Genomic DNA, 13,020 nt, shown 5'->3' with positions numbered 1-13,020 from the left:
TCATTACTTCAGTATGGATTAGCTAAAGTTCTATTCACGTTCCAAATGTCAAGAGATATTCCAATGGAACCTCTTTCATCGATATTCAGGCCGCCAGAGATTGCGGTCAGAATATCTGAAAATGAAGATCTTACATTTATTGCGAAACTGTTTTCGGATTATATGTCGTAGTTATTACACCATTTTGAGTCAATCTTTTGAAAACTACGATAATAATGCAAACTATTTTTAATCTATGGTACAAATCAAATTTAATTCCTATATCGATTTACTACCAACATCTTTAAAATTACATATATGCCTCCAAAAAAACTTCAACTCCCAACTAGAGAAAAACAACAAAACAAATATGTATGTATTTCCAAATGACATTGCAAAAATATTGTATAATAAAACCAAAATAATACAGCAGCAACAACAAATTGTTACATGAAACTAAATACACAGACACTTTTTTGATGGTTGTTTTTGTTGGCTTTTATTATAAATGTTGGGTGTCGCGACGATGGCCATCAAAAATTTAACCTAAAACTGACAAATTCATGACAACAGCCTCAAAAAAGCAGCAACGGCAGTAGCAATAATGACAGCAACATTAAATACATACAATATGTATGTACTTCCACTAAGCGCGCGCCCCCTATTGGTTGAAACATGAAATATACAGTGGAAATAAAACAAAATCATGTCTGTAGTTGTACGAAGTATAAATAAATGCTGTGCTAACTACCAACAACTTTGTAAAATGCCTGCAAAATGACAGCTAGTCTGTCTGTATGATAGTCAGTCAGACCTCCCCCTTTGTACTGGTTCTAGTCTAGTATAAATATTTTGTTACAATGATTTTCCATAAACATGGAATTTGATAAATATTCTGTAGTTTATTTTGAAAAATATCTACATATAGCAAAACACACACTTTTACATGCATAGCTAAAAGACAGACAGACATTGTAAAAATATATAACGATTAAATATTGCTAGAACTTTGCTCAACTTTCGATTCGTCTGCGGATGATTAGACTAAAAGTGAAAGAGTTAGTTTAAAAACTCACACTCATATACATATGAAACCCGTTAAAAAGGACTTTACACACACATACACTCATACATTTGAACAGCTAGGAGATATGAGTAGACACAATTTGCTAGAGGGAACGTGTAAGTGAGTGCTTTAGTCATCGTTCAAGTCATATTTTTTTAGGTGTCAAAATAGGGATCAACAGTCAATAAAATTGCGTTTGACATGTCAAATCACTCTCTAACACACGTTTGCATATAAATTCTCATGTCATGAAGGATGTCGAAGAGAGAGAATATGTAACACAAGATTATTTCTATATGTTTGAACATGTGAAAAACAACAACAAAAAATATAATACAAAAACAATTCTGTCTGATGTCTAGTCATTTATGTATTTCAAACTCGGTGAAAATCTGCTGTTGTCATGATGACTTTTGAAAATTTGTCAACATTTAAACAAACACATGCACTGACATTCTAAACGCCAATCAAACATTTAATAACTCTAGTTGAGTTTTAAAGGATTTCTAAATAAAATACTAACAACAACAGCAAATACAAATAAAAAAGTTATATGTATGTTCGAACAACAAATAATTTTCAAGGTCATTTAAAGTAGATTTATTAAAAAAAAAAATTGTTTTAGATTTTTGAGAAATTTTTGTTTTCTGTTGATGACAGCTTATGGAGGCAGGCACACGTTTAAATGTCAAACATTAATTTAACACGGAAATTTGTTGTAAGTGATTCCAAAACAAAATCTAACAATTTGTGAGTTATTTTATTTGATTGATATAAAAAAAATTTGCTAGACATAAGGAAATTTTATTAGTTACATTTAATTGAGGAGTTGAGGGGATTTGATTTAACTGGGAAGATTAGAAGGAGTCATTTTAAATTGGATTTCCATGCATTCTATTATAATTATACCCTAACCACTATAGTTAGAGGGCATTATACGTTTGTGTTGATGTTTGTATACCAATCGGCTCAGAAACACTTTCTGAGTCGATTAAGCTATGTCCGTCCGTTCGTCGGTCTGGCTGTCTGTCCTTCTGTGTGTCTAAGTAAACATTGTGAGCATGCTACAATTGCACGTTACAATTGGATTCCCCCCGTGAGCATGTTACCTTAATGAAAGAACCCATCTTGGTGTGATTGCAATCCCGGGGAAAAGAGGTGGTACCAATACCTTTAGTCTGCCGGGACTATGAACTGGTGATGATCATATGTGTCCTCGGCATTTCCGTGGAATGATTTGACATGGGGCCGAACCAACTAATCTGGTACTATCGCTGGCCAGTTACCCGTAGGACTTTGACCTTGCTGGTCAGTTGGTTGAGGTTCCTTCGGGATCCAAGTAGTGGCAGTGGTTTATACCCAAATATGCGGGAAGAGAATATCGGTTAAAGGACTGATGCAGGGTGAATCCGAAATCAACAGTTACCCACAGAGGAGTGATTGTGGGACTAAGCGTTGGAAATGAGATTGTTGTTAAGTGAATATGATACAGGATGAATATAGGGGTGTCGGATGAATGAGAAGTATACTGGGTTGAATGGTGATAACAGTGACTGTTCATACCAGATTTACCACAATGTGTTCTCTGTGAATAAGAACAAAGTCCTCGGCTTATTTGATGGATTTGTGTTTCGGACTACCGCATACGTCTCTCTGGTGCTATTGTCAACTCAACAGAGGCATCTCGGAAGTTAAGCAACGGGGCAGCAATGGTCAGAGATTGGATAGCTCGAGTACTTGGGCAAAGTGCTTGTACATGAACCGGGAGAATCATGTGCAAAAATTGTCACCTGCGTGTAAGATACACAAAGGGACGTTGGTGAGTCTTTACAAAAGCTCACCCTATGAGTGAAATAGGCCAATACGTCAGGTGTTCACGTAAAGCATTTCATTACAAATACAAATTGACCATGTAATGAAATACTTAATTTAAACAATAGGTATCCTGAAGCCTGATGTTTACTATAAAAGTCTCAGTCTTCTCTTGTTTTACTTCAATTACAATAAACATTTCTCTAATTATTATTTTTTAACAAATAAATCCTACATAAATTATTTTTAAAATATTTTAAAAAGTAATTTTACCGAAATAAAATTTACAATTTGAAATCTGTCAAACTTTTCCAAGAAAAGATTTATAGCAAAAAAATTTTCTTATTAAATTTTACTTGAAAAATTTAAAGAATTTTAAAAAATTGCATACAAATAGAAAACAATCATACACACAAGTACATACATACTTATGTACTTCAAAAATAAAAAAACTTTATTGTTTTATTAAATTTATATTTTTTCAAATAAATAAATAAAAAGCAATGAAGTGAAATTTATGTCATACGCATAAAACAAATAACAATTTTTATTTTGTGTTCTACTACAACAACATCAACTATGTACAACTACTACAACAATAAAAATATGATGTAAATTTTTTTTTTAATAAATATTTATTTTTTTTTTAATATTAAAAACATTTATTTTTTTTTTGTAAACCAGATAACACATTTATATGTATATTGTAAAATTAACAACAACAAAAAAAATTGCAAAAAAACAACAAACAATTGGTTTGTTAATATAATTGTGAGTAGTGTAATGTTGTTGATGTTGTATTATTATTTAACAAAATACAAAATAATACAAAAAAATAATGTCGATGTTGTAGTTATTGTTAAAAACATAACACAAGTCGCTGCTGTTGCAGTTGCTGCTTTAAATGTTGTTTTAAAGCTAATAAATTTTTTTTTGGTTTGTTTTTTATGTTTGTTTATTTTTTTATGTCCAGAAAAAATATTATGTTAAAAAAATATTTGTATGTTTTTAAACAGCACCCAACTACTAACGCCCTTTCCGCATTTCTACAGGGTGAGAGATATGGAAAATTATGAACTCGCAAAATTCAATCGTATTGGTCTAAAGTACAAATTATACAGAATTTGCTGTATTTTAGTTTGAATTGCTTACAATGTATTTGATTTTAAATAGAATAACTTTTTTAGTAATTAATTAATTAACTTTAAATGATTATAAACTAGCTATATCCAGTGTGCTTCGCTACCCTTTACAATTTTTCATATTTACATTTTACGGGAAAAATGATGAGTCTATCGAGAATGGTTTCCCAGATATACGAATTTTTGTCTTTTATTCATATGTTATCCGCCGTTATCCGCCAATATATTCGACAAATATGTCAAATTGTTCGTGCAAGATTTAAGAATTCTAGATTCAATAGTTCCCCCGTTAAACGCCCCGTGGTCCGCTAATTTATTAGGCAAACATGGATGTCAAAATTGTTTGTGCAAAATTTGAGCATTCTGGCTCCAATAGTTTCCCTTATATAATTCATGTGGGAAGTACCACGCCCCCGTTTTCTTGCCCGCCAATATTTGTCTTAAATATTCATATTGATATCAAAGTGGTTCGGACGAAATTTGAGCACTCCAAATTTATAGTTTCCCAGATATAAGAACTTTGGTACTAACTTTATATGGGGGATGACACGCCCACTACTTCTTATCCGCCCATTTTTGCAAAAATTTCATATTGACACTAAAGTTTATAGTACTAAATTTGGGAACTGCAGCTGTTATAGTTTTCCAATTTACATCATTTGGTATAGGCGTGGGATGTGCCACACCTACAATTGCTAGTCCGCCCATTTTTCCCTCAGTATTCATATTTATATGTGTCAAAGTTGTTTGTACAAAAATTTGAATTTCCGAGATATACTATTTTTACTCGCCCACTTGGAATTTCCAAAAAGTGACCAATTTTTCCTTTTCAACAATATCGATCAAGAGCCTGAGTCGGTTAAGAGAGCCGGAGTTTCAGTAAGTCAAAATTTTACAGTTTTTTTAAAAACATGTGTTTCTTCTCAACTATGTAACTTATTACGTATTGTTCTTATCAAAAAATGTTCCGAATAGTCAAGATAGCTATTTCTTCAATTTTTAGGAAAAATATATAAACAATTTTTGGGCATTCCAAACGTGCCCTATTTTGAGGCCACGTTGCGCCTCCTCAGCAACAGTTGCAAGGGTCTATTTTCTAAATTTACACTGGAATACTCCTTAGCTACGCCTATGTGACCCGATTGGACCAGCAGTTTCTAAATGCCAGATTTATTTCCAAAAATGTTGATTATTTCCCACTGTGCATAATGAAGAACATTTTACAGATATCTGCCAAATCACGTGAAAAATTTTATTCTTGCGCCCAGCAAAAAAAGAACTTCCAAAGAAGCGAAAAAGAAGTAGGATTTACTCCATGGAAGTACTGAAAAAGACCTGAAGAAGTGATGATTTTAACACAGGCTTGTCATAGGAGGGATGTCATTTTTATTTGATTCCAAATTCACTACTTCTGAAGATATTCTCAAGAAGTAATTTGTATGCTCTTTTTTTGGAAGTTATTCGGAAGTGATATTGTAGTATTATAAAATACAACATTATTAAGGTTAATAGACATTTAATACAAAAGTGCGAAAATAACATTCTTTATCTCATAAAAATGTAAAAACAAAAAATATATCTTCAGCATTGAAAAAATAGAATTATTTTCCCTTCTTCGGAAGTCTTTAGAAGTCACTTTCTCAGAAGGTAAAAAAATTCACTTAGTGCCAGTTTTGAAGAGGTGATAAATGTTATTTTTTTGGTACTTCGTTTTATTTTTGCTGGGCGGGTATTACAATATCAACGGTATGAGATTTTGGCGATTTTGGCATGTTATATACCGTTGGAAAGGTTAATATGTCTAGTTTTTATAGGTTTTAGAATGACTTACACCCAAATATAAAAAAACAAATAGTGAAAATGCAAAAATATTGTTTTAGTTACAAAACATTTATTTTGATACATATTCTACTCCCATCCTACTAACCGACCAAAAGGAAAATATCCTAGCTTTTTGTGAGCCAACAAAAAATCCAACAAATTTTATTAAATATTTTTTCGAAAGATTGAAGATATAGCTATGTATTTAAACTATTTAGAACATATTTTAAATTCATAAATTTTAAACCAAATGTTTAACTTTTTAAATAAAACTTTTTATTTTTTTAAATTTACTAATTTGCATTTATGTTTAAAAATCTTGAGAAAAAAATCTATTTCAAAAAAATAAAAAGAAAAACTTGTCTAAAGGGAAAATGTTCATCCCTGCCTGTCAATATTTATAGATTTATATCGTTTTTATTTTAAGAGTTTTAGAGTGTTAATGGTTCATTTATTCATTGGTATGCTCGTTCTAATAATCATACCTTCTTTGCCTCCCCGCTCTTTTAAAACCATTAAATGATACGGCTTCTATAAATATTTTTTCATATTATTTATTATTGAACCACTTTTCTTGCTGCCGCTGCTGCTGGCTGTTATCGCTTCTAACATGAATTATTTCTATTTAATAGAGCTGACTGTAATATTTTATTTTTTTCAATTTTCGCCTTTATTTTTTGCCAACTGCCGTGTAGTTGCTGCAGCATTTCAAGCGAAGCATATTAGATTTTTATTTCTATTCCGAAACACACGTTATAAATAATTTTTGTTTTCTTTCACGTTTGATTTTTATGTGTTACAATTTTACTGCAAATTAATCACAATTATAATGGCAACAATCACAATATTTTGCAAAAAAATAAATATAAAGAATTTTATTAGTAACAAAATTAAATTTGATTTTTACTGTTTATCTGTGTGTTTTTTCTATTTTTTTGTAAGATTTATTTAGAAAATAAAATTGTTTGCAATTTTAAGATTTATGAGTGTGATGAAAATGTGTGTATAACGAGTAGAAGAAATACAACTAAATTAATTTATTTATTTTTTATAAATATATTATTTTATTAGCAACTAGAACGTAACGTTATATTATTTATATGTTGGAGTTAAAATAGTTTTAAATTCAAATTTTTGCCATTTATTTATGTCTGCTAATTAACGTTAGGTATTAAAATAAAAACTAATTGTAGAAAAAATAATTTATGACAAAATAATTAAAGACAATAGTACAAGTATTTAAAGCGTCGATTTATTTGCCATTTATATAAATTAAATGCATGTGTCTCAGGTTTTTTTTGCTAATACTATTTGTAGCTTAACACACGTTATAGCTATTAAGGTGCTAGTTGTTAGCACAACATCGAGTGGAAAACTAGAAATTAATGTGTGTCTTTTAAAATATAATTTAGCAAAATTAGAAAATAATGTCTGAAACTAATTTTTGATTCATTATAATTCGTCTAATTAAATCAACTTATTATATAAATTGATTTAAACGATCTAGTCTAGCGATATGTAGACATGTATGTGTTTCTCCTAACTGTGATAATTGAGAAAATTGTATCCAGTTCACTAAGCTAGTTTAGTACGAAACATCTAGAGGTTTCCCGCTTAAGTTGGCCCCCTATTTACCTGATAGATTCTAAAGTTTTCAACTGAAGAAATTATGTAAACAACTTTTAATTTTTAAGGACACAGTACCAGATGGCATACCGGTTGAGCTGTTTAAGGCCTTAGAGCAGTTAGTCTAAGGAACCTATGAAATTTTGACAATTTACAAAATACATTCCAACAGCTTCAGTACCTTACATCAAATAACTGAAAATGGGCGGATCTTGGATCCATGAAATCAACTCAGAATACCATTCTGAAAAACTTGGTCATTATTAAAGTTTTCTTTAATTGAATACCTAAAATTGTTCTCTTTGATAGCATTTATTTAATAACTTACGATAAGTTTCTGAAGACCAAAAGTTGGTTCTGCGATTGCGTCCAATTTCATATTCATATCGTTTTATCCTATCTGCTGTGCGCCTTAAAGCCGGTTTAATTGATCAAACTTTGGTTTGTCATCCCTTTGGGATGTTCCCAGCACAATTCAGCGCTTATATGTCTTCGGGGTGTTATATCAAGTTCTACGGAGATGAAGAGTTTCCCGCAAAAAATTTTATACACACATTGAAGTCTTCGATGCCACCAGCATTCATAGTTTCAGGCTGGAGTTCAAAGTTTATATATCCCTGGGGAGTTATATCAAGTTCGAGAGAAATGAAGAGTTTTAGATAATACTGTGCCATTCCACTGGCTTTCGCGGCATAATTTCATATCGATACCAATTCATAGTTTTTTCGATGTTGTATATTTTTGTTTATTGATGAAATATTTGAGAGCTGCGACCACTTATTGTGTAATTATTCCGATATCATTATTAAGTAATGAAATACGTCCGTTTACTTGATATTCGGAAGACGACGAACGAGCCTATCAAGATTTTTATAAACAAAAAAATTATGTATGTGGAATTTTATTCCAATATCTTAATAGATCGATGGAATATGTATGTGCGTTGAAGTGATTTTCGGAAGTGGACGATTTTTTCCCGCTATCTTTATTAAGTAATGAAGTACATATGTTCGTTTACATGATTTTCGGAAGAGGACTTTACAGGGGAACTATGATCAATTATGGACCGTATAATGTCCGGGTATCTGTCAATGTCAATGCGTTTAAATAATTTTCGGAAGTAGACCTTATATGGGAGGTAGAACCAATTTTGGACCGATAATGAGAACATTTCGGATGGTAGTTTATATACACATTAAACACATTCATAACGTATACATGGTTATCGGAAGTGGCCCTTACATGGGAAATATGACCTATTATGGACCGATCCAGAAAATATTGTTCACCTTATATGGGAGGTATGACCAATTATGGACCGATACAGATCTAAATTAGTAAAATGACTTTTGTTGATATTGTACATTTACAAAATTTTGTGCTCTATATTTTTGAGACTGTTAAGGCCCAAATAGACTACACAAGCGGCTTGACAAACATACCAATATTTTACGTTTGTGCAAGCCTGTTGTGTAGTGTAGGAGGGTGTTTCGTGTTTGTACAAATGCTTGCTGTTTGTTTGTACAAAAATTAAAAAATTTTGATTTTTACACAAACATATTGAATTTTTGACAAACCATTTGTATGGTTTATATTCATCAATAACAAATTTTTCAAAAAATTTACATTTTTAAGAAAAATTGAGATCTGTATCTTTGAAAGTCCACAAAAAAGTGAAAAAATCGGTGTTTGTACGAGCAATGTTTGTGTAGTGTGTGTGCGAATGAAAAAAGTATGTTTGATAAGCCGCTTGTGTAGTCTATTTGGGCCTTTACTAACGATAAATCAATTTCCGAGCTTGGGTACCTTTGTATGGGGGCTATGGGAAATTTTGAAACGATTGTTTTGATTTTGAACACAATTCATCCCTGGGTGAAAAACATAATGTGTGACAAAATTCATTGATTTATATTTTGTAGTTTGTGAGAAAACTGCTCAAAAATTAGGAAAAAAAATCAATTTTTTGAGGTAGTCGGAAATTTTTACTCAAATTTTTACATATTGAACCAATTTTACAGATTTTCATATCCAAATTTAGGAGAATAATGAATATTTCGGTGAATTTGTTTTAGACAGACATACGGACATAGCTAAAATCGACTCAGAATTTCAAAGACCCGAATATATGTACATAAATATATACTTTGTTGGGTCTCGGATGAAAATTTCTTGGTGTTACACAGGAAAAACAAGCCCGCACTTACGGTGGGGGAGGTTTTATAAAAAACCAACATTTACTTCTGATAATTCCACGTGTTGGTGGACTAAGGTTTTTTGATTTGGGATATAGAAAAGATCTAATAAATTATTTTAAAAATTTGTACAGCATTGTAAAAAGTTTGAATTAACTTCAACTGAATTTTGCTATAAAAATATATATCCTATAAAATGTATGGTATGTAATCAGTACAACTCTAAACCCCTCCGTTTCATACAAAATATACTAAAGTAATACCTACCACATATTGGTGGTGGTCCATTGGACCAAAATACTGCACACACACACAAAAAAGATAGAAAAAACCTAGAGGGATTTTTTTCTGTTATAAAGTTTAAACCACGTTCTATGTGCATGAATGTAAGTAAATAAACGAATCCATATAGTATATTTAGTGTTAACAATTTGATTTATTGCCGACCTTGTTACATTAAGGCTTTACAGCCATCTATCTATTTCACTTTTTCTCGGCCATGGCGATAACAACAACAAGAAAAACAACAACGAAATATACACAAAAAAAAGCACGAAAAACTATATGTACAGCTTATTTGCCATCACTACTAGCAGTAGTAGTAGTAATGTTTGCATTTTAGTCTTCATATTGTTGTTATATTTGTTGTAGATGTTGATGATGATGATGGCTGCTGTTGCTGTTTTTTTTTTACAATTCATGTTGTTGTTTCTGTTATGGAAAACTATGGGGAAAAAGCAACAACATAAAAATTCTCTTAAAGTTTTGTCAAGCATAACATTATTACTCGTGTTGAAAAGAGATGGCATGCTTTGAATATTTACAGGGGTAAGGAGAGTGTGAGAATGAAATGTGTTTAGCTGAGAGAAAGTTAAAGCTTTTGTTGTTTTTGCTGCACTAATTTTATATATTGTTCTTATTATTGTTGTTTTATGTTTAAGGGAGTTTAACATTAATCATATATAAAAAGACATCAACTCATATCATTCATTCACTCTTTATGGTTTGTTGTTGCAAAACATTTGACGTTTACAGGAAATACGAAACCAATAAATATATTTCCCCTTTTTTCGAGCAGTTTTATTATTACCCCTTAATTTCTGTGTAAGATGCATGATTTTGCAGAAAATTAGGGGAAATTATAGCAAAATGTAAGCCGAAATGTTGTTATTGTTGTTTTTATTGGAAAATTCTTTTTATAATTTTTAATTTAATTAAAATTTGTCAATTTTTTTTTAAAGTAAACTTGGTACATATTACCTTTTTATGTTTATGGTTTTCCCATTCTTCTTGTTTTTTTTTTTATTTCGTTACTATTATTGTTGCAATTTTAATTGTAATTTAGCCTGTCATTTGCGGTTTGGTTTCATTTCGTTTTATAATTTTTTTTTAATTCTTATTATTTTTTATAATTACTGTTAGTTTGTTGCAGTTGTTGTTGCTGTGTGTTGCTGTAATTTTCATCATGTATTTTTTTCTTTCTTTGCTGATTTTTTAATTTGTTGTATTGCGTTTTTTTAATAACAATTAAATTTAATTTGACATAAATGTCAACATTAAAAATGCAATAAATTGCTGTAATTGCACTCGTTTTTTTTCTGCTCTGTAGCGGTTGTTTTTATTTTTTTAATAAAATTTTTGTATTCATTACAATTATCTGGTGGTTTTTAATTTTAATTTCTGTAATATTTTAGTGTTAATTAAATATGTTTTTTTGTTTACTTTTTTTAGTTTTAACATAACTATTTGAAGTTTAATGTAATTTGAATAGTAAAATGTATTTTGTTTTACAATTTATAATAAAATTTGTACGATTATATACAAATAAATTTTAAGTGAAAATTGTTTTTAAAATTATATAACATATAAACTGAAAAGGTCAAAGGTCATGTTATATTTAAAGTCAAAAATATTTTGCTACATATTCTTATTCTAAAAAATTAAGTTTAATTGAGTTTTAGCTTTTACCCTCAATTATCTACCCCAGAAAACAGTCACGTAATTACCTGTTCTGGGTTTCATAGACTCCACTGCCCTATACTGGCCGCCAAGATCAAAACTTTATGACCGGCCTCCTACATTCAATAATTGGAGTGGTCCTGACAAAACGGACCCTTTTCGACACTACACAGAAGGAAAAAGAAATATACACTCCTGGTACCAAATTGACAACAAACTGTTTTTAATTTTTCAATACCATCCGTTTTCAAAGTATATACATACATACGACAACACTATGTAATGTTGACAACATTGCAACAATTCGTTGTCGAAATCTAAATTTTATACACATCCGTTGTCTAAATGTTAATAAAAGTGGTGGCAATAGTGTTGTCGTACGTATGTATATACTTTGACAACGGGTGTTATTAAAAAATTATAAACTCTTTGGTGTCAATTTGGTACCAGGTGTGTATATTTCCTTTTCCCTCTGTGTACCTGACTGTTTGAGCGCAGCAAACTACCTCAACTAAAATTTTGATGAATTTTACTAAAAATAAAATATTTTAGTAAAAATTCATATCCTTCACTAAAAATTACAGTTTCATGTAATGGGGGCTAGGTGAAATAATGGACCGATTTAAACCATTTTCAATAGCGTTCGTCCTTGGACCAAAAGAAGCGGACGTTTCAAATTTCATCAAATTATCTCAAAAATTGCTAACTGGAGAGTGCGCACAAAGTTTACATGGATACACAGACAGACATACGGAAGGACGGACATAGCTTAATCGACTCAGGAAGTGATTCTGAGCCGATTGGTACACTTTAAAGTGGTTGTAGGATAAATTTTTTTGGGTGTTACAAACATCAGCACAAACGCATAATACCCTCCCCACTATAGTGGTGTTGGTTATAACAACACAGATGCTTAGGTCTATAATGGACCGAAATCTTTAGAGTAGGAATTCAGGGTAAGAATACATTTATAGAAGGCTAAACTCAAAAATATTCATGGTCTATATGAAAGTCTTCAATCTATATATATAAAAATGAATGTGTGTTTGTTTGTTTATTTGTTTGAAGTCTATAGACTGCTAAACTGCTGGACCGATTTTATTGAAATTTTCACAGTGTCTTTGTGTATGCCTGGAAGGAACTATAGGCTATTTTTTATTTTGATATTTCAAGTAGGCAAAGTGCCACGCCCACGAACAAAGTAAATATTAAAAGTAGTCTATTTCTGAAACTGCTACAGCTAGAGTCCTCAAATTTTGTATGGACAATTTTGACATAGATATGAACAATTGTGGGCAAAATTGGCGAACTGGGTGTAGAGGGCGTGGCACTTCCTATATACAGAAATGATTGAATTAGTATTTCTGGGATAATATACGTATAAGTTAGAGTCCTGAAATTTTATGAGAGCCATTTTAGTAAT

The sequence above is a fragment of the Lucilia sericata genome, unplaced genomic scaffold, assembly GCF_015586225.1.
Source record: "Lucilia sericata isolate MDLA Ls3-8-SP2 unplaced genomic scaffold, ASM1558622v1 Contig000012F_arrow, whole genome shotgun sequence".
NCBI classification, from domain to species: Eukaryota; Metazoa; Arthropoda; class Insecta; order Diptera; family Calliphoridae; genus Lucilia; species Lucilia sericata.
This window is presented reverse-complemented; position numbering follows the sequence as displayed.